At 41.5% G+C, this 27,504-nt stretch overlaps 1 protein-coding gene across 9 annotated transcripts in view; it reads right to left on the bottom strand.

Moving 5' to 3' along the window:
- ATP10A (ATPase phospholipid transporting 10A (putative)) overlaps positions 1-27,504 on the bottom strand; it is a 188,336-nt gene that overhangs the window by 55,238 nt on the left and 105,594 nt on the right. The window lies entirely within an intron of this gene.

Here is a 27,504-nt window from a genome sequence, read left to right as displayed (position 1 = left end):
AAAATGAGGGAACAGGTGATCAAGCAAAGGAGGCCATCAATGAAGCAAAGGGATGAATGAATTTTTTTTTTTTTTTTTTTTTTTGTGAGACGGAGTCTCGCTCTGCCGCCCAGGCTGGAGTGCAATGGCCAGATCTCAGCTCACTGCAAGCTCCACCTCCCGGGTTCACGCCATTCTCCTGCCTCAGCCTCCCGAGTAGTTGGGACTACAGGCGCCCGCCACCGCGCCCGGCTAGTTTTTTGTATTTTTTAGTAGAGACGGGGTTTCACTGTGTTAGCCAGGATGGTCTCAATCTCCTGACCTCGTGATCCGCCCGTCTCGGCCTCCCAAAGTGCTGGGATTACAGGCTTGAGCCACCGCGCCCGGCCGGATGAATGAATTTTTTAAGACACATGGCACTTGCCCATTTTTGCAGACTTAGAGAAGCAAATTCCACCTGGAGAACGGGAGCTTATAATAAATTCTACTTTTTCAACACACACTACACGATCTTCATGGATCTTCGATGAAAAAGATTTACATAGCCAATGAGGGAGTCAACAATTTCTTTAGCATTCTGCTCAATTAAAAAAAAAAAAAAAACCTGACAACTCACCACAAAAAAGTCTTTTGAATTTTTCCATTGATAGATAGAACACAGCCTGGCTCATACAAAAGACTTAGGAGTCGGGGGAAGGAGGAAGAAGGGAGAGAAATGGAGGGAATAAGCTTTCCGTATAAATGAGTACAATTAGTGGATTTCTTTTTTATTAGCTCTCTGGTCAGGCCTGTCATTCTACTTAATCTATCAAGTGTCATAACAAGGTAAAAACTGAACTATCTTTGTTCACACACACAAAAAGTGAAGGTGGTTAGAAATCAAGAAATGGCATAAACACGCCTGACACCACCCCGGGTGACTATGGCTCTGCCAGAACCACATATTTCCCTGCACATAATAAAACTCAGTTCCTACTGTTTCCCAGTGCAAAGCGTACATTAAAAGGGGTGTGCGTTAGATAATCGTAGCTCGATTCAATAACTGAAACTGAAATGCTATTTTAAAAGGCACTTCTTGGAGTTTAATTAGCCATCAGTCTCTCTTCTCCTTGGACTGAAATGGCCTCTCGCTCTATTTCCAGAGCGAGGCTCTGTTTCAAGGAGTCTTGTGTTTATTTAAAGCCTGCGGATTATCTTGAAACCAGTGGATAGCTTTTTCCAGGGCAGACATTTACAGATACAAAGTACAGGATGGCCATGAAGGCAGTGAGTTCCAGAGAACACCAGGATTATTCTTGGCAGACAAGGAGGGTAGGACTTAAAAATATTCTGTCTCTGTTTATTATTCTTTCTCTCTAAGAAAAATGTCATGGACATGGCTCAGAAACAGCAGGACATTCTGTCTCTGGGACTTCAGAGCTGTGTCTGTAATGTTCTACCAACAATCCCGTGCCCTGGGGAGTGTGCACAGGGGCGGCCCCAGGCACAGGACGCCTGGCTTCCTCTGCTTCCTTTTGGAACTGGGGAGGATTTGGAGGAGTTTTAGAACTGGAGGGATCTCTAGAGACTGGCATGGGCTGACCTGGAGCCCCTCGTCCGCCACTAGAACTCATATGTTGAAGTTCTAACCCCACGTAGCTCAGAACGTGTCCTTATTTAGAGATGAAGTCTTTAAAGAGGTAACTAAATTAGAGTGAGGTCATCAGGGTGAACCCTAATCCCACATGACTGGCGGCCTTACACAAAGAGAAAATCAGGACACAGAGACACACGTAGGGGAGATCATGCAAGGACACAGGGAGAAGCCAGAAAGAGAGGCCTCAAAAGAAACCACCCTGCTGACCCCTTACTCTCGAACGTCCAGCTTCCAGACCTGCGAGAAATAAACTTCCGCTGCTCAAGCAGCCCGGTCTGCGGTGTTTCATTACAGCAGCCCCGGTAAACGAACACAGGGGCCAACTTTGAGTTTCTCATTTAAAAAGCATTTCATGTCCACAGCACACCTTCTGAATGAGGAAAATCCTGTTTACGGTGTTTATTTCCAACAACAGCCAATACAGCAACACACTCCTCACTTAGGAAATATATTGATTTATCCCTCCATGCACTCATGTCTACCCCTGCCTCATTCCAAATCAGCTTTGAGGTCATGCCCGAGTTATCCACCAGTCAGACTTGTCAACCTGCCCCCTGGAGCATGGACAGAGCTGGAGGCCCCCGATCCACCTTCTGCTCTGAGCACACTAACTCCATTCTTCTTAAAATGTAGATATCGAGCTAGGGAGGAGGAAGCAATTGTGGAGATGGATGGTGGTGATGGCTGCACAACAATGCAAATGAACTTAATGCCACTGAACTGTACACTCACAAATGATTACAATGGTAAATTCTATGTTATGCATATTTTGCCATGATAAACAATTTCATTTACGGCCATGCCACCCTGAATGCATCCAATCTTAACTGATCTCGGAAGCTAAGCAGGGTCAGTACTTGGATGGGAGACACAATTTAAAAATTTTTAAGTGGATATAAACAAACTCTGATAATTGACTGAGAAGAAATGAAATAATCATCAAGTTGAACATAGACCAGAAACCTGGGACTTTTCAGTACAAGTACATAAAGTCTCCATCACCAGTAATTCCTAAGGGCACTGCCGTTCTCATCGTCGTCACCATCAACATCATTACGAGTTTTGGAAGGCGTGCCAAATGCCAGGCGCTGTGCTAAGTGCCCTTCAATTATCATGCAACCCTGCCAGAAAGTCGGTTTTCGCACCACCTTCAACTTAGAATCTTTAGTATCATGCCCAAGGTCACAGTGGTCTTGGAGTGATGCACTGGAGCTTTCTTGGCCTCTGAGCTATCAGCTCAACCATCAATACCTGCAGAGAGAATCTGGCATTAACAGAAAAAGATTGTGGAAATAAGCCAGAAAATGTGTAACAGATTCTACAGAAATATCCCCCAAAATTTAAATTGCTTTTTATTTTTGAGAGCGTTTCACTCCTGTTGTCCAGGCTGGAGTGCAGAGGTGTGATCCTGGCTCACTGCAATCTCCGCCTTCTGGGTTCAAGTGATTCTCCTGCCTCAACCTCCCGAGTAGCTGGGATTACAGGTACCCACCATCACGCCTGGCTAGTTTTTGTATTTTTTAGTAGAGACAGGGTTTTGCCATGTTGGCCAGGCTGGTCTCAAACTCCTGACCTCAGGTGATCCACCCGCCTTGGCCTCCCAAAGTGCTGGGATCACAGGTGTGAGCCACCACGCCCGGCCTTAATTGCTTTTTAAAGTTCTAAGTTTCCAAAATTTAAGTTTTAATGTTTTGAAAACATGCTTCAGTTCAACATACCTTAATCTGATCGTAGATACCCTCTTTCCATCTTCAGCAATGCCCGCGGATGTGGGCTTACCAGAGCCCACCCAAAAACAGAGTAAAAAATCAGGAGCCCGGGGACTTAGTGCTAGTTCTTCTGATTAATAAATGAGACTTTTGGCAAGTGAAGAGAGGGCATTTGGACTCGGATCTCTGGGGTCTCTGTTGCCCTATAAGTCCACAATTCTGTAGGATGCAGAGGTGGTTCCAATTAATCCCTGTGCTTGGGACGACAGACTCACTGTTGCGGAAACAGCATCACCTGCAAGGGTGCTGCCACACGAGGCAGCCTCAAGCTGAAGCACTGCCCTCTACAGCTCTGCCGCAGCACCCCAGCGTCTCAGACGAAAGGAAGCGGACAATGCGAAGGGTTCGCCCGCTGCAGAGCAACAACATGTTCAAATAAATATCTCACTGGCAAGAAAGAAAGTGCTCATCGTTTCTGTTGCTGTCTTACAAATATTTCTGAAGCTTCTTTGGGCAAAGTGATTTGACCTTACTAGGTGGAAAGAAAGAAGCGGGAGAGTGGTGCAACAGAGAGCCCCCCAGCCCTGCCCCGAACTTGCGTTTCTGCTAGAGACCACAGCAGAGGCGCTCCAGGGAGGCCCAGAGCCCTGCGGCATGCTTCTGCTTCCTCCTGATGCCTGGGACCTCCTCCAGGTAGAACAGCTGCGTCCCCTCTTCAACCACATGGGGGAGGCGTGTGTCTAATTCAGCAGTGCCCAGATTGCTGCTTGAATGAATGGTCTGATTCACAGGGGAGACCGTATTACCAACCTTGTATTTCACATTTGCATTAAGTGAATTGCTACTAAGTAACTCAACAAAAGCAAATACAGATGTCCTCCATCTTGAAACAGAAGCAGTGATGTTGGAAAGGGCATTTATAGTCCATTAAAGAGGATACTGTTATTTTTTTTCTATCATAAAACAACTAAAGTAAAGAGGCTCATATTGCTTCAGCAATGGGGTGAGCACACAGCACAGGTGCACACTTGGGTCATCTGCAGGTTGGCTGCCAGCAGGGACCCTGCCTAATGCTCCAGGTGGAAACCTCTGAGTGAGGCCACCTGTCTGGGTCTCTGGACGATGTGGGCAGAGAGAAGCCTGGTGAGATAATGCACAGAGCACAGAGGCGGCACCTGCCAGGCAGGCAGGGCCACCACCTGCACCAGCGAGAAGACATGGCGAACACGCACATTCCCGTCCTCTGCATCTGGATCCCGTTCTGAAAACGCCCTTTGCGTTCCCTGTCATGATACTCCTAGGTCACAAGGAGGTTGAGGTCCCCCTGGTTCACCTCCAGCCTTGACCTCACTCCAGGACATGGTCCTCGAAGGCTCTCAGTGGACAAACACGATACCTCTCACTGCCTACCTGGCTTTGGTCTCGCTGCCTGCTATGGGCCTATTTGTCCCTGGACTGAATGATCCCCATCTGATCACAGAAGTATCCCACCTCAGCAAAGCCTTGGAGACAGCTGCTGCCCTACAGGACGCAATCCTCATCCCATGCAACAGCAAAGTTCTGCCCAGGGTCACAGCGCTGAACTTCTCGGCTGCCACCCCTCCCGGCACCCATTCCTGCACACAGGGAACCCTGAGGAAGCCCAGACCTTTCTGCATGGCTTCCTTTGTCTTCCCATCCTGCAGCATCAGGCGAAGTGCCTGTCATTTAGCATTCAGGATGTTGTCCTTTCTGGAGAAGCCTTCCTGACAGCCCCCTGGTAGGGTAGGCAGGTGTCACAGCTCCAAACTTGCTTGGTCCCCATGCAGACATCAAACCCTGTGCTTCCCGGGTGTGGCTGGAGCTGGCTCCCATCCCTCCTTCACTAGACCACAGGTTCCCTGAGCCTGGGTGTGGCTGGAGCTGGCTCCCATCCCTCCTTCACTAGACCACAGGTTCCCTGAGCACAGATACTCTGTGCCCTTGAGACCATCGCAGTGCCTGGCACACACACGGTCAGAGGGTGATGAATGCTTATTTCAGAAGGATCTCATGTGCCACAAGCTTCCGAATCACCCCAGAACTCCGTGCTGGGCTCTTGGGGACCTAGAGCCCCTGGCTGCTGCACCATCTGCCAAGAGGGCCTGGCGAGGCGTCTCTGTGTTCCAGAATGCATAGTTCCTCTTTTTAAAGTGTGGGCACGTTTCCCCTGGCAGCAATATAAAATGATTTCTTCATAGTCCCTAATCTAGCTCCTTAGCTCCTTACTTATTGATCATGGGTAGAGAATACCTTAATTAAATTAAGCCAAGCATCTTCACCCAAATTAATGGAATAATTGCCCCCAACTCTTTTGTTTTGTACTTTCTTTATTATTACTATTACTGTTTTGTATTTCCATCTAATTTGTATTTACCACTTGATGGTCAGTGCTGTGGAAATTCAAAGGAGGGCAGACGGCCCGATCCCAATACTGAATGAATGAGTGAATTCACTCGTTCACAGCCAAGCCTGTATTGTCAGGTGAACCGTTTCAATTTGCTAAACTGAAATAGAAAAGTAGTCTGTTTTGTCCACCCCGGTGTCTCCTGACACGCAGTGGGCACTCAATCAGTTATATACCCAAGTGAAAGCATCCTGGTGGCAAGAAACACCAAACGTACAAGGAAACTTAACTCAGAGTGATAATTTCTCCAAGTTCCACAGATTCAGTGTTACTCTAGGGGTTTATGTCCCAAGACAGATACTGAATAGAAATGACCATGAAACCCATTTAGACAGCAGTGTAATCTACAATAGCGGCTGTGATTGTAGTATTTAAGGTGTCCTAAATGTGGAGGTGATAAGTAGGTTGGCCCAGCCGCGCATGGCAGGACACTCCACTGCACGTCACAGAGCATGTGACAGACTCTGTGAGTGCTGCGTCCCTGCCTGACGTGGTCCTCGTCTCCACGGTGACAAGGTGACGGGGACAATGAGGACTGGCATCGGGGCCTCCACAGTCCTTTTTCAGAGTCAACTTCACACAGGTCCACAGGTGGCTTCTGGGAGGCTCACGCCTCGGAGACACTGATCAAGGGGTGCCTGGGTTCTGCCTTCTTTTTCTAACTGGAGATTTTCCTGCCGCAAGCACGAGTATTAGAGATTAAATGGTCCTCCCTCAGTGTCTGAGCAGAAAGGCAGCTTTTCCCTTGCTAAATTCCAGTTGAGAATGCAGGCGCCAGCCCCGCCTTGCCTTTCCTGCCTTTCATCTTTTGTCCCCTTGCCTCCTGACTGTTTCACAGTCAAAAAGCCTCAGTAGATGGTGGCAAAATTCAAAGGTTCACAGTGCAGGGTTAGAGTTTGAAGTCTCAAAATCAAAACGCTTTCTTTCCCTGCGGGCCCCAAACGCTCCACGCTGTTTCAGTGGGCTGAGGCTGTCAGCAAAGCCTTGCTTTCTCCTCTGCCAAAGGCACCTAAGAGGACTAAGAACTGGCTGTGCATTCAGACAGTCGGTAATGAGAGTTGTTTCACAGAACACCAAATTCAAACCTAGATGAGGGCTGTTCATTAAAATTGCCCTCTTGAACGTATTTGTACTTAATCCAACAGGGTGCCCCCGCATGAAACCTGCCTGCAGCCGCTCTGCTGAGCTAATCCGCACAGCCGGGTCCACATAAGCCCGTCTGCTTCCACCGCCACAGGCCACTTAGTGCCTCTGCCATCACTCCAGGTGGGGGTGATGGTGTGAGCAGAGGCACACCTTTGGGGTGTGAACGTATCATGCTTCGGAGATCACTGAGTAGACAGCCTTGCTGGAGGAAAGGTGCTCTCTCTGCACAGCGTAATGGGTCTGGAGCCTCTGTATTTGTAATAAAAGGGACCTAAAGGGAGAGTTCCATGGACCACTGGGCCATTGGTAGCCACAGAGAGGAAGACCATACGACTATTTTAGAGGCCAATCGGGATGGAGAATACAAAAAGAGGAGTCAGCTAAGAAGAAAGCTCTTGTGCTAATCTGGGGAATGATTCCAAGACTAAAATGCCAGCAGAAATATGAAATTCTGAAGCACAACCAGATTAGCTCAGTCATCAGATTCCAACGAAAAGTTCGCCAGCACCAGCCAACTGGGCAATTTGGACCAAACCTCCAGTTACTGGCAAACAGAGATGCTGGACAGAAAACTGAAGACAGCTGCCTGGAGGTATGAACAATTTAACAGGAAAGTGAGGAACAAGCCAAGAAATAAAAAGACAAAAATCCAGAGTTGAGGCTGGGCTTTGAGGTTTCTTTTCCCTGTGGAGGGTCTACAGCTTCTGCAAGATGCAGTTAAGAGGCTGAGCGGAGCCCGTAGACACACGTTGGTGCTCTGGGCCCATATTAGTTGCCTATGGCTGCTGTAACAAATGACCACAAATGTGGTTGCTTAAAACAACAGTCATTTGTTACCTCGCAGTCCTGGAAGTCGAAAGTTGGAAACAGGTCTCACTGAGCTACGGTCAAGGAGTTGGCAGGGCTGTGTTCCTTTTGGAGGCTCTAGGAGAGAATCCATCTCTTTGCTTGTTCCAGCGTCTGGAGTCACATTCCCTGACTTCTGGCTTCCTTCCATTTCTGAAGTCATCAGTGTGTGGGGACTGAGTGTGTCTAACGCTGCACCACTTTGATAGTGAGGTCTGATTAACAGCCTTAATTCCACCTACAACCTTCATTTCTGCTTGCTATGTAGCGCAACATATCCACAGGTTTAGGGGATTACCTGTGGGCATCTTTCGGGGGACCACTATTCTGTCTACCATAAAACCTACCAAGAGAGGGGCCTGCTAAACTCCTATGCTTTCTAACACAACCAGGAAGAACTGCATCACACAGGAAGTGAACTGCAGGAAAGAGCTTCAACATGAACTTAATCCAACATGACGTCACTGCATCAAACACATCCAGAACACTGCGGAGCTCCTTTTGTGCAGCTGCTGCCCAGCTTAGAGTCAACCAAATGGCCCAGAAAATTCTCAATGTAAAATATGGAGTATAATAATTCTAAATTGCTAGAACCCCTAGGTACTAAACAAAACCAGCAAAGTCTTCTTTATATATGTGTGCATGTGTGTGCCCATGTGTGTGTGTGTATTTCATATATATATGAAATACAAGGCCTCAAATTTTTTGTAAAAAGTCAATTTCCAAGTACAATGTGAGACACAGACTCAGGGATAACCAGGCATAACAGGATGTAAAGCATCATGGAAGAACCAACAAAACAAGAATAGGAACAGACCCACAGGAAGTTTAAAAGCATGCTTGCTGTGATCATAAAGCTAAAGATGCACCTGAAATTTTAGAACAGCTAGAAATTATAAAATGTGACCTAAGAGATTTGGAAAAAATAGAGCCTGCATGAAATTTTCAATTAAAAGCTGACTGCATGACTTATTAGCAGATTTGGCAAACACAAAGAGAAAACTAGCAAACTACGAGAAACATGAGAAAAATGTTTTGAATAAAGCATGGGAAGATGAAAGGATGAGAGGTGCAGAAGAGAGGGAAGAAACCATAAAGGATAGAGGGAAGTCTAACGTGTACGTAATCAGGGCCCCAGAAGAGAGAGAGAGAGAGAGAATGATGCAGGAGCAATCACTGAATACATAATAGCTGAGAATGTAGTAAATCTGACTAAAAAGCAACAAACCACAGATCCAAGAACTTTAAATAGGGTCAGTGAAGAGAGATTATACCTAGGCACATGACACTAAAATGATGAAAACCAAAGAAAATAAACTCCTAAAGGGAAATTGAGGCCAGGCGCGGTGGCTCACTCCTGTAATCCCAGCACTTTGGGAGGCCGAGGCGGGCAGATCATGAGGTCAGGAGTTCAAGACCAGCCTGGCCAACATGGTGAAACCTCGACTCTACTAAAAGTACAAAAATTAGCTGGGTATGGTGTCACGTGTCTGTAATCCCAGCTACTCGGGAAGCTGAGGCAGGAGAATCGCTTGAACCCAGGAGGTGGAGGTTGCAGCTTGAACCCAGGAGGTGGAGGTTGCAGTAAGCAGAAATTGCACAATTGCATTCCAGCCTGGGCAACAGAGCAAGACTCTGTCTCAAAAAATAAATAAATAAATACAAAAGGGAAATTGATAAAACTTGTTACTGGTACACAAAAACTAAAGAAAATACTAAACAGTAGTGTTAGAAGAGAAGGAGGCCAAGCACAGTGGCTCATGCCTATAATCCAAGCACTTCAGGAGGCCAAGGCAGGAGGATTGCTTGAGGCCAGCAGTTTGAGATAAGCCTGGGAAGCAGAGCAAGAACCCTGTCTCTGCTATAAAAGAGAGAGAGAGAGAAGGAAACTGGCCCTGATGAAAGGACTAAGATGCAGGAAGAAATGAAAAGCAACAAAAATGGTAAATAAGAAAGTAAATATAAAAGCATGTTGACTGTATTAAATAATAGTGTCTCTGGCAATTCATAAACTGATATAATTACAACACACACGAGTATATAAGTTGGAAGAGAATAAAAAGATGTTTTTTGTTTAAAAAGGGTCCTTGCATTATTCAGAAAGAGAATAAAAATCAAATCACATTTAATACTGATAGTCAAAGATGCATGTTGTAATCGCTCATGTAACCACCAATATTACAGTAAAGAAGCATATAATTTCCAAACCAACCGAAGAAAGCATGATAAACTCAATGAATCAGAAAGAAGGTGAAAATGGAGAGAAAAAAGAATACATCAGGCAGGACAAATAAAAATAAGAAATGGGTGCTTCACACTCAAATATACCAGTAGTAACTTTAAAAGTGGATCAAGAAAAATATTTTAATGAAAACCCAAAGACTGTGTCAGACTGAGTTTAAAAACTCAAAACTATATTGATGAGAAAGAAAGACCTAAAGTATGTAGATACTAGAAAACAGTGTGAAAAGCCGAAAGAGATATACATGGCAAAGAGTAACAAAAAGAAAGTTAGTGTGCCTGTATTAATATTAGACAAGGTAATATTGAATCAAAAAGCATGTCTCTCTATAAAAAGCATGAATTTCATTTGAAAAGTTCAACTCATTTGAAAAAAATGTCTAAATGTATATAATCCTAATAGCATAAACTCAAATTATAGATTACAAAAATGGACAGAAACAAAGGAGACATAAAACAAATTCACAAACTTGGTAACATTCCTAATGTATTCTTTTTTCTCTCCATTTTTGCCTTTTTTCTGATTCATTGAGTTTATCACGTTTATCATCAAGTATCACTGAGTATTTCATAAAACAGTCAAAAAATCAGGAAGTTACATAAAATTTGAATGTCACTTTTAATGAACTAACCTAATGGACACGTATAAAACACTGCACACAACAGCTGTAGAACACACAGTCTTTTCAAGTACTCACACCCGGGCACGGTGGCTCATGCCTGTAATCCCTACACTTTAGGAGGCCAAGGCAGGTGGATCAACTGAGGTCAGGAGTTGGAGACCAGCCTGGCCAGTATGATGAAACCTCGTCTCTACTAAAAATATAAAACATTAGCCGGGCATGGTTGTGGGAGCCTGTAATCCCAGCTACTCAGAAGGCTGAGGCAAGAGAATCGCTTGAACATGGGAGGTGGAGGTTACAGTGAACCAAGATCGCGCTACTGCACTCCAGCCTGGGCAACAAGACCAAAACTCCACCTCAAAGGAAAAAAAAAAAAAAAAGCATGTTCAACTTGTACTATGTATCAAAGATTGTGGGATATTGCTTGCTTTCAGGGAAATTAAAAGTCTACTTGAATATATTAAGGAATACTAAAAGGAGAAATTAATGAGCTAGGCACCTATCTGAAAAATTAGAAAACAACAAATGAAACTTAAAGTAAAAAAGAAGAGTATACTAAACACAGTAGCAGAAAAAAACATAAAAATAACTAATTAAAAGACAAACTAGGAAAAAAGTAAAAATTATATAATAACAGAAATAAAAAAGGAACATCAGTACAAATCCTACATACATCAACAGGTTAAAAGTGTTATGTGAACAACTGAATGCCAATACATTTGAAAATTTAAGTAAAAAGGACAGATTAATAGAAAAATACAAGTTTCCAAAATTTAAGAGTAGAAAAAACCTGACATATTCTCAATAGTTCTTTAACATTCAGCAAATTGAAAGGTAATTTGAATCTTTCTGCAAAAAACACTTCAGATTCAGATGGTTTCCCCAGTAAATTTGCCAAAAATTTGAGGAAGAAATAATATTCACTTATATAAACTCTTCCAGTAGTGAGAACAAATACTTCTTAATTTATTTTATGAAGCTGGCATGGGCTTGATACTAAAACACAATAAACACATTAAAAAACACAAAAGTACAAGTCTACCTTACTTAGGCAAAAATCCTTAATGAAACAGTAGCAAACGAATCCCAGAAATACATAAAAGATAATACATTAGGAAGATGGATATAGTTCAAGAATTCAAGATTGGTATAGCACTAGAAAAATCAATGTTATTAGACACATTAACACAAAAAGAGAACAATCATATGATCAAATCAACTGAAGCAGAATATGCATTTGATTCAACATCTATTCATGATACTTTCTCTTAGCAGACTAAGAATAAAAGAATCATTCGTTTGTAAAGGCTATTCACCAATATCCTAATAAGATATCATATATAGTGGTACAATGTTCAAATTTTTCCCTTTACACATTGTATCAGGGAAAGAATGTCTGATATCACCATTTCTATTTAGGACTGTACTGGAGTCCTTGCCACTGCAATTAGGTAAGAAAAAAAATAAAAGTATAATGACTAAAAAGGTAGAAATAATGCTATCATAATCCAAAAATAAAACAACTGTATAGAGGATCTAAAACAATCTTAGAAACTTATTAGAATTAATACATGAGTGGCCAGGTGCAGTGGCTCACGCCTGTAATCCTAGCACTTTGGGAGACCGAGGTGGGCGGATCATCTGAAGTCAGGAGTTCAAGACCAGCCTGGCCAACTTGGTGAGACCCCATCTCTACTAAAAATACAAAAAAAAAAAAAAAGAAATTATCCAGGTGTGGTGGTGAGTGCCTGTAATCCCAGCTACTCAGGAGGCTGAGGTGGGAGAATTGCTTGAAACTGGGAGGCGGAGGTTGCAATGAGCCAAGATAGCACCATTGTACTCCAGCCTGGGCAACAGAGCAAGACTCTGTCAAAAAAAAAAAAAAAAAAAGAAATTAATACATGAGTTTAGCAAAGTTTCTGGATACAAGATCATCTACTATGTCTCTATAGACTGTATGAACATACATACACATGCATGTATACTATATTTACTACATGTAAACACATTGAACTCATAAACACACTATTTGTAATAAGCTAACAAAATCACTTTGCTAGGAATACAAAGTTATAAGATCTCAACAAAAGTGTATAAGTGTATAAGATCTCAATAAAAGTGTATAAGATCTCAACATTGAAAACCATAAAGTATTATTGAGAGATTAAAGATGATGCAAACAAGAGAGAAATAGAGGGAACTATGTACTGTGTTACACAGATCTGGGGTCAGTGCCTGCCTCCACCTGCTGCACTGTAAAAACTAATCATAAATCCAATATCTGGCAACCTATTAAAGATTATCAGGCATGCAAAGAAGCAAGAAAACCAGGCCCATAATAAAGAGAATAAGTATGTCAGCTTAACCTAACACAGAAGAGCCATGGATGTTAGAATTTGTAGAAAAGGACATTAAAGCAGTAATTATGCTGGCTTTCCAATAATCAAAAACTTCAGTAGGGACATGGAAGGTAAAAAAGAGACCCAAAATTGAACTTCTAGAGATGAAAGCTACAATATCTGACACAAAAAATAAACTGAATGAGATCAACAGCTGATTAGAGACTACAAAAGAAAAATATAGTGAACTTGAAAAATAGTAACCAAAACTATCCAAACTGAAATACTAAGAGAAAAAAGAATCAAAAGAGAGGATTAGTAAGTTGTAAAACAATTTCAAGAAGCCAATATTCTATTACTTAGAATCTCCAAAGAAGGGGAAGGGTATGAAGGAAAATTTGAGTAAATAATAACTGAAAAGTTTCCAAACTTAATGAAAACTATAAACCTACAGATCCAAGAATCTCAAACACCCAAATTATGAAGAAAATTACAAAGCACATCATGATCAATTTGCTTAAAACCAGTAATTAAAAAAAAAACTTGCAAGCAGCTGTTATGTACAAAGGAACACAAGTAAGGATAAGAACAGATATTTCATTACAAACAATGCAAGCAAGACGACACTTGAGCAACATCTTTAAAGCCACAAAGTGTAAAATACGATCAACCTAGAATTCTGTACCATGTAAAGATATTTTTCAAAATTAAAAAAGGAGGGTGTAAAACAAAGATGTTTGCACATACTCAAAAGCTGAAAAAAAAATCATCACCCACAGATCCATACCAGAAAAAAAATGATAAAGGAAGCCATTCAGGCAAAAGGAAAATATCAGTTGGAAATATGGATCTACACAAAAGAATAAAGTGCACAGGAAAAGGCAACTGTGTTTGTTTGTTTGTTTTGTTATTTGACAGCAAGCTCACCCTTAAGCTCTAGGTGACTTTAGTGTTCTTTTTATGAGCATGGGGAAGTATGTAAGACTTTTTCTTATTATCTCTGCAATATATAAGCAAAATGTATAATCAAAAATAATAACATTTGTTTACAACATACATATGATGATGATGATGACAGTACAAAGTCTGGAAGGAGAGAAATGGAAGGACTCCATTGCAAAGTTCTTTTACTATATGTGAACTGAAGTAGTATCACTGAAAGGATAGATCAGGATGAATTAAAGATGTATCCAACAAACCTTGAAGTAACCTCTAATGAAGAGGTACAACTAATGAGAGAAAAAAGGAGGAGAAAAAGAAGAAAAAGGTCACAAAGAGAAGATGGGAAAACAACTAGCAAGGTGATAGGCTTAAATCTAATCATGGCATTAATCACATTAAATGCAGAAGCTTTACACGTTTCAATTAAAAGGCAGAGACTCTTTAAAAAAATAAGCAAAACACTCAATTTCTTGCTGCTAAAAAAATGCACTTTAAATACAAGATGCAAATATGTTATGTAAGATTATGCTGAAACTAGTCAAAAGAAAGCTAAAATGGCTATATTGCTATCAGACAAAGTAAGTTTCAAAGCAGAGAATATTGTCAGAGATTTAAAAAAGGGCCAAAATGCCCCTAACAACAAAGCTTCAAAATAAATGAAGCAAAATTGATAGACCTGCAAAGAGAAATACACATATCTGCATTATGTTCAGAGGTTCAATAGCCCTTTCCAATAATTTCCAGAAAAAAAAATGGCATAAAATTAGCAAGAACACAGAAGACTTGAAAAACACCATCAACCAGTGTTACCTGTTTGACATCTATAAAATACTCCACCTAAAAACAGCAGAATGCACATTATTCTCAAAAGCACATAGAGCATTTAGCAAGATAGACCAATATTTTAGGTCCTAAAACAAGTGTCAACAAGTTTACCATAACTCATATTATACAAAACACTTCCCATTTGTCTGGGTAAGAATTTTTTTTTGATTTGACCCCAAAAGGACAGGCAACAAAAACAAAAATCGACAAGTTTGGTAATATCAAACTTAAAAGCTGCACAGCAAAAGAACAATTAACAGTGTGCAGAGATAACCTGCGAATGGGGAGAAAATATCTGCGAACCATATATCCATTATTGCAAGCTATTGTTGAATAATAATGGATTAATGTCCAAAGTATGCAAGGAGCTCAAACACCCAATAGCAAGAAAACAAAGAATCAAAGTAAAGAATGGGCAAGGGATCTGAATAAACAACTCTTAGAAGAAGACATACAAATGGCCCAAAGACTTATGAAAAAATGCCCAACATCACTAATCATTAGGAAAATGCAAATTAGAACCACAATGAGATATGCTATCATACCTGTCAGAATGGCTATTATAAAAAAGATAAAAGATATCAAATGTTGGTGAGGATGTGGACAAAGGGAACACTCATACGCTGTTGATGGAAATGTAAATTAGTGCAGCCGTTATGGAAAACTATATGGAGGTTCCCCCAAAACTAAAAATAGAATTACCATATGAACCAACAATCTCACTTCTGGGTATTTATGCAAAAGATTTGAAATCAGTTTGCCAAAGAGATGTCTGCACTCCCATGTTCATTGAAGCATTATTCACAATAATGGAATCAACCCAAGTGTCCATCAACAGATGAATGAATAAAGAAAATGTGGTATATATACACAATGAAATACTATTCAGCTTTAAAAAGAAGGAAATTCTGTCATTTGCAACAACATGGATGGAATTAGACAACATTATGCTAAGTAAAATAAGCCAGGCACAGAGACAAATATTTCATATACTCACTTATGTGTGGAATCTAAAGCAACCAAACTCAGAAGCAGAGAGTAGAACTGGTAGAACTGTGGTTACAGAGGCTGGGAGTTGGGGGAGATGGGGAGATGATGGTCAAAGGGTACAACATCTCAGGTAGACCACACTATTTTGACTACTGTAGTCTAATAGTAAACTTTGGAGTCAAGATATGTGAATCTTCCAACTTCATTCTTCTCTTTCAAGATTGTTTTTGCTATATGGGGAATCTTGTAATTCTACATAAATTTGAGGATTGCCTTTTTTATTTTTGCAAAAATTCATTATGGTTTTGACAGAGATCACATTGTATCAGTAGATTGCTTTTAGTATGGCATCCTAACAATATGAAATTTTCCTATCCACAAACGTAGGATGTTTTTTTCATTTATTTAAGTCTTTTAAAATTTTTTCAGCTACATTTTATAGTTTTCAGTATATAAGTCTTTCACTTCCTTGCTGAAATTTCTTCCAGGTATTTTATTATTCTAGATGCTGTTTTCTCTAATTGTTTATTTTATTTTGTGATTTTTGTTGTCAACTTAATCACTTATAATTGTATAAATTTATGGGGTACAAAGTAATGGTATGATTTGTGAATACAATATAGAATAACTAAATTAAGCTAGTTAACGTATCTATCACTCCACGTACCTAAAGATTTTGTGGTAAGAACGTTTGAAATTTACCCTCTAGGTAATTTTGAAATGTATAATATTCCATTACTAACTATATTCACCACACTGTGCAACAGAACTCAAAAAATGTATATTTATTCCTTCTGTCTACCTGAGATTTTGCTCCCTTTGACCATCACCTATCTTCCTATCTCCCCCATTCCCCAGCCTCTGTAACAACAGTTCTACTCTCTGCGTCTGAGTATGATTGCTTTGGATTCCACACGTAAGTGAGTACATGAGATATTTGTCTTTCTGTGCCTGGCTTATTTTACTTAACATAATGTTGTCTAACTCCATCCATGTTGTTGCAAATGACAGAATTTCCTTCTTTTTAAAGCTGAATAGTATTTCATTGTGTGTGTATACCACATTTTCTTTATTTATTCATCTGTTGATGGACACTTAGGTTGATTCCCTGAGACCCCCTGAGGAACACAGGAAAAGGCACCCCTAACTGCACCCCCGAACAAGTCACTCTTAAGGGCAGGGCTGCAATTTTTGCTCCATTTTTCAGAACTTCTTGTGCTTAGTTCCATAAAAGACTTGAGTCAAGTTCCCAAGAATATGGCTGAACAGAAGTGTACATTGCCCCCCATCCGTGGCTAGCATAAATAAAGGGCTGAAGCTTATATATATATGTTAAAGACAGGGTGTCTGTCACCCAGGCTGGAGTGCATTGCCGTGATTAGAGCTCACTGTAACGTTGACCTCCTAGGCTCTAGGGATCCTCCCACCCTAGCCTCCCAAATAGCTATGACTACAGACGTACACCACCGCACTCAGCTAATTTTTTGTTCTTGTATAGACAAGATTAAAAAATGCTGTAGAGATGGGAGTCTTGCCATGTTGCCTAGGCTGGTCTCAAACTCCTGGCCTCAAGCAATCCTCCTGCCTTTGCCTTCCAACGTGCAGAGATGACAGGTGTGAACCACTGTGCATTCATGAGCTGCAGTTTTTAATTTTGTTTGTTTTGTTTTTGTTTGTTTGTTTTTTTAGATGGAGTCTCGCTCTGTCACCAGGCTGGAATGCAGTGGCATGATCTCGGCTCGCTGCAACCTCCGCCTCCTGGGTTCAAGAGATTCTTCTGCCTCAGCTTCCCGAGTAGCTGGGACAGCAGGTGCGTGCCACCATGCCCAGCTAATTTGTTTGTATTTTTAGCAGAGATGGGGTTTCACCATGTTGGCCAGGATGGTCTTGATTTCTTGACCTTGTGATCCGCCTGCCTTGACCTCAAAAGTGCTGGGATTATAGGCGTGAGCCACCGGGCTGCAGTTTTAAAGGGAACTGACAGCAGTTGTCATAAGTGGTTACTACTGCAGGAGGGCGTGAACTCCAGCTTTTGGAATTCACAGATTTAGATCCGTGTGTTCTTTTTTCTTACACACATAGGTAAGACAGCCTTAGGTGTCTGGGTCGGACAGAAAATGGAAAATCGTTGGCTAAGTTGGTCAAGGCGATCTCAGAGGCAAAGTTATCCCGGCCCCGAGAGACCCAAGATCCAACATAAAAGTGGGATCCCTCGTTTCTCACGCTCTAAGTACTTGCCTTCTTGCAGACCTGCTTTTTCATGTATATTTGGCCCTGTAACCTGCAAATATTTACAGAAGTGGAAAAATCTTACTAAAGATAATTCAGAATTACAACAGCCATTATGTAAAACATTCCAGATGAACAAAACCATTTATTGAAGAAATGCACCTGAGTTCTGGGCTCCACACATTGGGCAGAGGGAATGGGATTCTTATTGGCATTCAGGATCCTCAAAGAGGTAACAGGATTCCAAAATAGCCGTTTATAAAGATTCACTACAAAAAGCTAATGAAAAGCTAAAAATGCAAGAGATTCCCCATACCCTATCCTACTTTGTCTGAATATTCATGGTCTACTCCTGAATATTCATAGGCTAACACTCTGTCTGAATTGCCTTTTTCCTTTGAAATAGCAGTTAAACAGTTTCCTTATAAGAACTACCCAAAAATTCAGGAGATAATCCCCAACGGACTTATACTCCCTAGACAGAAATAGAGCCAGGGCCATAGTTCAAACACTTCCTAAACCTAGGAAAGACCTTTGAAAGTTTTCTAAATAATTCAAGGTCTTAATTGTGACGTATGACCTCTGGATACCTGACCGCTACCAACTAATACACGTGTTGGTGGGACCTGGGGAGGCCCAAAAGTGAATGAAAGAGGCACACTGATATTTTCTGAGAATGAGAGGAACCTGAGAAGCCTCAATGGACTGCTTATGGGCCAGGCACTGCTGAAACAGCACGAATGAGCTTTTGAGAGCCATTCCCAGAGTGTTTCAGCTCCATGGTAACCAACAAGCTAGAATGGTTTGGGGACTGCCCTGAAGCACTTTCTAATAGGTGACCCCTAAACAACAGTTTCCAAAACATTGTTGCCACTTGTGCAAACAACCAGGACACTAGAAAAGGGCTGTCTCAAAGATTCCCAAGAAAGCCCCTAAGAGCAGTCTGCCCAGCCTCTGAAAATGGCCTCCATGTTAACCACCAGGACAAATGGGCCTCTGAGGGAAGCGCCAGGAGGCTTCTACCTAATATTCTTTGCTCATTCATTAGCAGGCTCTACCCCCTAAGGCAATAATCTAATTAAGAAACAAAGCTGAAAAGTCCACCTCTGGAACTAAACCTGTCTTTAAAATACAATTTTCTGACATTCAGTTAGCTAATTTTGAAACTCTTTGTAAAAGAAATTTGCATCTATAAAGGAAACCTCCATTTGTAAGGCTGTGTCCTTCTCTGAACTTAAACCACCAGAAACTTTTACTTTGGGAAAGACATCGGCTCAACCTTTACATGACAAACCTTACCTTTCTTTAATGTACATTTCCTGCCCATCTTGCCTTAACTGGGCCTTTACCCCTTCTTTGTTTTGGCAAATGATAGTATCTAGATCTAAGTTCCGTTCATTGTTTACCTTGTTTCATTTGGGAGCCATCCCTTTGAGAGTGCAAATTTAGGGTTGCCTAGCTAGCAATTGTTGAGGACAATGGAACAGGGAAGCAGAAGACTGACAGTCAAAGGAAGGAGAGAACACTGGCAAACGAAGAATCTTGTAAGATCTGCTTCTATTTGTGTGTCTGTCTATATGTCTGTATGTATTCTATGTATGTGATATTTCCCTGCCAAAATATGTGAGAGCTCTGATTAACTGGCTTAAAGAAAAGTGAGTGCTGGCCAGGCGCGGTGGCTCACGCCTGTAATCCCAGCACTTTGGGAGGCCAAGGCGGGTGGATCACGAGGTCAGGAGATCAAGACCATCCTGGCTAACACGGTGAAACCCTGTCTCTACTAAAAATACAAAAATTAGCTGGGCTTGGTGGTAGGCGCCTGTAGTCCCAGCTACTTGGGAGGCTGAGGCAGGAGAATGGCATGAACACAGGAGGCAGAGCTTGCAGTGAGCCAAGATCGTGCCACTGCACTCCACCCTGGGCAATAGAGTGAGACTCCGTCTCAAAAAAAAAAAAAAGAAAGAAAGAAAAGGAAAGTGAGTGCTTAAATCAAATATTCTATCAGAAAGAAACAACAACTCAAATGACTTTTGATTCACATTACCCGGGTAAATCTTTGGTAAACAAAACTGGTTTAATATTGCTGGTTTAATGAAAACAGTTGTGTCTTCTCGTCAGCAAAATACCCGTGTGTTTAACTTTAGGGTTTTTGCTTAGGTGCTAACATTTGCATATTGTAAAAATGGTTCACAGGGAAAACTTGAGATGATGGCTAGTTTAGTTCAATGTCTCATAAAATTTTCATGAACAGCTCAAATATAACTGTTAAAATGAGTAAATTAGGTACATTCAAACAGCTATAAATATTTATAAATGAATTCTTCATAGTTTAAAATCTTTTTGGTAACTTAAAACCTTAAAGTGAAATTAAGTAATAGATACTCATTAAATGTTTAGGTCATTTCTTGATAAGTTAAAATACTAAGCATTCATCATTAAGCATAAGTTAAAAGTTTATATACTTTGACATCTTATTTTTATATGGTAGAGAGTAGATAAATATATTTGGGTCTGTTAGTAAACATAAAACAATTGTTCTGTGAGGAAGTTACATGTTTCCAGTAATTATAAAATGTAAATTCATAAAATGTTAGTATGTGACAAATAAAAATTGCATATTTCCTAGGTTTTCACAAATCATAAAGGTTAAAATTTAGAGGTTAAAATTCTAATTAATATATCTAATTAGAACTACTAGAGAAAAGGAAAACAATTTTGTATGCAAAATGTACAAAGAAAGTAAGATGTGTTTTTGGTGAGAAAAATCTTGAGAAGATAGGTGGATATATTTTATGTTAAAAAAGAGCAATTCTATCTAATTCAAAAGTTATTCTGAGATTTTTAATCAAAATACAGATTTAAGAAGGAAATAGAAAAAAGGCAGAAAGGAGCAGTAAATAGGAGAGATGTGAAAAATGGTATAACTCTGAGGATTTATTTTTGGTAAAAAGATTAAAAAGTTGAAAAAAGAGTAATTTATTTCTTTTGCATGAGAGATAACTTTGTGTGGTGAAACTTGTTCGAGATGAGTTCTAAATTTCTTTTCAAAGAGTTAATATGTCAGTATGTTCAATTCTTTGCCTTCTACTTTTAAACTTAACATCCTCGTAAAGCAACCTTTTTCGATTACCTACACCACCCTGACTCATTCTGAACACCTGCTCCACCCTAACTCATTCCAATTACCTGCTACCTGCTCCGCCCTCACCCCATCATTCTCTTTAAATTAGCCAATCGGAATTAGCTTAACCTGTGCAGTCTAACCCTAGCCAATAGGGGAATCACACAGCAGCAGGGGCCCCGTGTGTCAGGGACAAGAACCCCTTCCCTTCCCTTGTCCAAATGTGCACTCACCTTTGTTCCATCTGTAAGGGCACACCCTTCTATACAGAATTAACTTGCCTTGCTGAGAATTAAAAGGAAAATTTTATTTTTGAGTGCTATTTCTTTTGCAGCACTGAAACTTTATATGTAACAATATATATAACAAAATGATAAAGGGAAAAGGCAAGTAAATTTTTATCCTCAGGTAGAAGGCATAGGACAAAATGGAAGGTTTAAGCAAGATGTAGGTTTGTGCAAGATTAACCTCATGAAAAGAATTTTATGTGTGATCAGATTGACTAAAATTAGAAAATTTAAGTTTTTAAAAAACTGAGCATTAATACAAAAAGTACACTGACGGGAGGGAGGAGTTTGAGCCTCTATGTTAGAACAAGGTTTTCTTGGAGCATTGCTCTGCCCTTAATAGAAAACTGTGGGCCGGGTGTGGTGGCTCAGGCCTATAATCTCAGCACTTCTGGAGGCCGAAGGGGTGGATTGCTTGAGACCAAGAGTTCGAGATCAGCCTGGGCAATATGGTGAGTTCCTGTGTCTACAAAAAGTTTTTAAGAAAATTAGTCAAGCATGGTGGCACATGCCTGTAGTCCCATCTACTCAGGAGGCTGACGTGGAGAATCGCTTGAGCCTGGGAGGTGGAGGTGGCGGTCAGCCAAGATCACACTACTATACCGACTGTACTTCAGCCTGGATAACAGAGTAAAACCCTCTCTCAAAAAAAAAAAAAGTGAAATGTTTTTCTTTACCTTTTAGGTAACTGGCCTAGGAAACTGATTCTATGTTTAATCAAGATAATTTCTTGTGCTTTGTGTCTTTGAAATCTGACACTTTGGTTTTATTTCATAAGATCTATGTTCCTATCTGATCATGTAATTTTTTGTTTGTTTGTTTGAAATGGAGTCTCGCTCTGTCGCCAGGCTGGAGTACGTGGTGAGATCTCAGCTCACTGCAACCTCTACCTCCCGGGTTCAAGCAATTCACCTGCCTCAGCCTCCTGAGTAGCTGTGTAATTTAAACCTTGGATATTTGACAAACTTTTCAAAAAATTTTTGACGCAAATTAACTTTAGGACATTCCAGAAAGCCCTGGAACTTCTGAAAGGAACTGTAAAAGAAAGCGATTAAGCCAACATGGGCTTATCGAATATTTTAAATTATATGGGAAGCACTGTCAAAATATGGAATGATGTTTAGCCTTCGAGTTCGTTATATGGATGTGTTATTAATAGATGTTCCAAAATCATATAAAGTTCCTAGAAATCTATGTCTTCGTATAAATGCTATCAGTCATAATTTTGGTTCACGAATAACCAAATTTCTTTGTCAACTGCATTGCCATGGCCATTTTAAGCCTTGGTGTTCATAGTAATTGCTTTATTCAGATGCCTTTCTGAAAGCTTCTTGCAAGCACTGACAGTCTTAAAGTGTTATGTCTTCAGGGCAGTTCATGGAAAGAACGGAAAGAATGAAAAAACTCTGACAAGTATATAATTTCTAATAATTTTGAGTTCATAGCATTGGGCTGAATTTCCAAAACTAGAATGAAGAAACTGATGGGTTTGTACTAAGCAAGATCACAGCAGGAATTAATTACATGAGGCTGGGCACGGTGGCTCACGCATGTAATGTGAGCATTTTGGGAGACTGAGGCAGGAGGATGGCTTGAACACGGGAGCTTGAGGCTGCAGTGAGCTATGATCATGACACTGCACTCTAGCCTGGTGACTGAAACATACATACATAAAACATGTGCCTACCGTATGTTTCAGTCATTCCACCTCTGGATTTATCTAAGAGATGTGACTAAGAGAATGAAAGACTGTCTTTGCAAAGACTTTTGTATGAATTTTCATAGCATATTTGTTTATCACAACCAAAAACTGTAAACAACCCAAATGTCTATCAACAGACGAATGAATCCAAAAGATATATAGTTGAGTTATACTATATATCTCAACCAACTACTACTCGCAATAAAAAGAAATAAACTATGAATACCTACAACTTGGATACATCTCAAAATATTAATTGAGAGAAAAGGTCAGATGGGCGCTGCGGCTCAAGCCTGTAATCCCAGCATCAGGAGAGGCCGTGAGACGCATGGATCAATAGGTCAGGAGATCGAGACTATCCCATAACAAGGTGAAACCCTCACTTACTAAAAAATAGACAAAACTAACAGGCTAAGGGTATGCCTCAGTCCCATACTGAGGCTGAGGCAGAGAATGGCTGCGGAACCCGAGTGAGCTTGCAGTGAGCTGAGATCAAGCCACCGTGACTCCAGCCTACGCATAGAGCCAGAATTCAGTCTCAAAAAAAAAAAAAAAAAAAAAAAGAAAAAAAAAAAAAAAAAAAAGAAAAAAGGTCAGACAAAAAAGGACACACTGTATTATTCCATTTCTACCTCTTAAAAATTCGAAATAATCCACAGTGCCTGAAAGAAGATCAGTGGTTGCTCAATGCTTCTGCACCACCCTACTGTATGAGTCTGTTCTCACACTGCTAATAAAGACACACCCAGCCGGGCGCGGTGGCTCATGCCTGTCATCCCAGCACTTTGGGAGGCCGAGACGGGCGGATCACAAGGTCAGAGAGATCGAGACCATCCCACAACACAGTGAAACTTCACTAAAATACAAAAATTAGCCTGGCGGTGGCAGGCGCCTGTGTAGTCCCAGCTACTTTAGCCGAGGCAGAGAATGGCGCGGAACCCGGGAGGTGGAGCTTGCAGTGATTGAGATCACGCCACTCACCCAGCCTGGCGACAGAGCCAGAGACTCTAATCTCAAAAAAAAGACATACCTCGAGACTGCACTTTATAAAGGAAAGAGGGTTAATTGACTACACACACACAGAGTCCAGGCAGCCTCCTAGTGAGCTGTGAGAAGAGGGCCGAGGTCCTCCAGACCCCAGAATGGTAGATCCACCGAGAGCTTATGCCAAGCACCTGGAAAGCCATATCACCAAGGCCAGCTGTGAAAGCAGCCAGGAGTGGGGCTGTACCCTGCAAAGCCACAAGGGTGGAGCTACCCAAGGCTGTGGTAGCCCACCTCTTGCATCAGTGTGACCTAGATGTGACACATGGAGTCAAAAGAAGTCATTTTGGAGCTTTAAGATTTAACGACTGCCCTATGGATTTTGGACTTGCATGGGGCCTGTAGCCCCTTTGTTTTAGCCAACCTCTCCCATTTGAAATGGCTGTATTTACCCAATATCTGTACCCCTATTGTTTCTAGGAGGTAACTAGTTTGCTTTTGATTTTATAGTCTCATAGGCAGAAGGGACTTGCTTGTCTTGAGTGAGACTTTGGACTTGGACTTTTGGGTTAATGCTGGAATGAATTGAGACTTTGGGGGACTGTTGGAAAGGCATGGCTGTGTTTTGAAATGTGAGGACATGAGATTTGGGTGGGGTGGAATGATATGGTTTGGCTGTGTCTCCACCAAAATCTCATCTTGAATTGTAGCTCCCATAGTCCCCACATGTTGTGGGAGGGATCCAGTGGGGGGTAAATGACTCAGGCGTCGGTTTCCCTCATGCTGTTCTCGTGACAGTGAGTTCTCACGAGATCTGATGGTTTTATAAGGGCCTTTTCCCCCTTTTGCTTGGCACTGCTCCTTCCTGTCACCATGTAAAGAATGACGTGTTTACTTCCCCTTCGGCCACGATTGTAAGTTTCAAGAGGCCTCCCCAGCCATGCCAAACTGTGAGTCAATTAAACCTTTTTCCTTTCTTAATCACCCAGTCTTGGGTATGTTTTTATTAGCAGTCTGAGAGTGGACTAATACAGGAATGCACTGGCACAATCATGGCTCACTGCAGCCTCGATCTTCTGGGCTCAAGCAATCTTTCTGCCTCAGCGTCCCGAGTAGGTGGGACTACAGGGATGCACCACCACGCCCAGCAAATTCAAAAGAAAAATGTTCGTAGAAACGGTGTCTCACTGTGTTGCCAAGGCTGGTCTCAAACTCCTGGGCTCACGTGATCCTCCCATCTTGGCCTCCCAAAGTGCTAGAATTACAGGCGTGAGTCACTGTGCCCAAGCCTATTTATTTATTATTTTAGAGACAGGGTCTCACTCTACGGTGTGGGCTAGTGTGTAATAGCACAATTGTAGTTCACTGCAAACCAGAACTCTTGGGCTCCAGGGATCCTCCAGCCTCAGCCTCCTAACCAGCTAGGATTTGGCATGTGGCACCATGCCCAGCTAATTTGTAAATTTTCTGCAGAGACAAGGTCTTGCTACATTGCCCAGGCTGGTCTTCAACTCCTGTCCTCAAGTGATCCTCCCACCTTTGCCTCCCAAAGATTTGGGATTAAAGGCATGAGCCTGGCCAAATTATACATTTTAAATATGTGCGGTTTATTTTACGTCAGTCAGACCTCAATAAGGCTGTTTAAAAAATGAAAGAACGGCTACAGTTTTCAACCGATAATTAACTAACGATGCTTTTTTTCAAGTGGCACAAATTTTCCCAAACTTTTGATTTTCTGAAAGACTTTTACTGAGCAGCTAAAAACAACCAGTTAATGAACTGCCTGTCTTTAAGAAACTACTGTCATCTGACTTATCCAAGGCTATTTTCAACTTAGGGAAAGCGAAGCTTATTTTTGTAAGAAAATAATTGCTCCTCCACCTGCACTTCATTCTCGAGCAAAATTAACCTGCTGAGAATAAGGGTGTTATTTTACATCCCTAAATTGCTTGCCCATGGAATTCTTGAAATAAATTATTTTCAGTGGGACTGGGCATCCTTTTAATTCTAGATCACTAATGTAACATCCGCTCATCTGTTTGTCTTGAATATCAGCAACCAGTGAGTCCGACTCATCCCAGACGACAGCAGATGGCTGCCTCCTGCATCCAGACTCACTTCCTCCTGGTGAAGTTGGCTCTCCAGCATCCCTTCCAGCAGTTCTAGAAGGCTTCTGAGGCTTCCATGCACATGATTGTTAATTTTATGTGTCAACTTGAGTGGGCCACAGGGTGCCCAGATTAAACATTGTTTCTGTGAATGTCTGTTCTCGCTCATTATTTGGGAAAGCTGGAGGAACACAGGCTGCAGGTTAATGAAGACCAGGACACAGCAAGACACTGATTCTGCGGCACCTGCTGTAAAATGATTCACTCCAGGAAGCACAGGATCAGTGCAAATAAGTGCTGTTAATAATTAACTCCTTTGCAGATGAAAGCTGGCCAGCTATAAGCTCCTCCCCTGTGGATCAATCAATAGGCAATGGGAAAAAAGCATCCCTAAAATGATATCTATAGGAGAACACTGTTTATTTTATTCAGAGCTTTTCAGAAGTACACTGTTTGTAAAAGATAACCTCTCTGTGTCTTCTTTTAAGTGCCTTAATTAGTGAAGTATGAAAATATCAACTACATCAGGAGAGCAAGATCACAGAAGCTGATCATCCCACTTGCATCCCAAACCGAGGACAATTAGAGAAGAATATGCCTAATTATGTCCAGGTGACACCCATGCAACACGGGGCTTCTCAGTCTCCAATGGGCACATCAATCCTCCAGGATCTTGTCAAAATGCAGATCCTTGTCTAAATGGGTCTGGGCGGGGCCTGGGACTCTGCATTTCTCAGAGGCAACGGGTGAGGCTGATGCTGTTACTCCACTGACCCGACAAAGACTTACGAAAACGAGGACTCCTGGGCAAAGCGCTTTCCAGCCTAAGATGCACGGTGCAGCGTGGACTTCCAGGACTCAGGATGTTCCCTGCTGCAGGTGGCAGGTTTGAGTCCCCCAAAATGTATATGTTAAAACTTAGCCCTTAAAATGTATGTGTTTGAGTCCCCCATGGATATGTTAACCTAGTCCTTAATTTGATAGTATTTGAAGGTGGGTCCTTGGGAGGTGATTAGGGCATGAGGGTGGAACCTCATGAGTGGGATTAGTGCCCTTCTAAGAAGAGACACTCACTCGAAGCTCTGCCTCTCTCTCCGCCATGTGAGGACACAGAGAGAAGGGGGCTGTCTGCAGGTCAGGGAAGAGGGCCTTTGTCAGATGCCAGATCTATTGGCGCCTCAATCTTGTACTCCCAGCTTCCAGAACTGTCAGAAATAAATGTCTATTATTTATAAATGACCCAGTCTGTGGTCATTTAATTACAGTATTAGGAACAGACCAAGGTATTCCCTTTCCAACAATCTGAGCTATCCTTCACTTCTTCCCATCACCTGAAATGCAAAGGGTTATCACTCAGCCTATGATGCTAGAA

Source organism: Papio anubis, chromosome 7 (assembly GCF_008728515.1).
Source record: "Papio anubis isolate 15944 chromosome 7, Panubis1.0, whole genome shotgun sequence".
In the NCBI taxonomy this organism is placed as follows: domain Eukaryota; kingdom Metazoa; phylum Chordata; class Mammalia; order Primates; family Cercopithecidae; genus Papio; species Papio anubis.
Note: the sequence above shows the minus strand (reverse complement) of the source record. Positions and strands in the feature narration are given on the sequence as shown.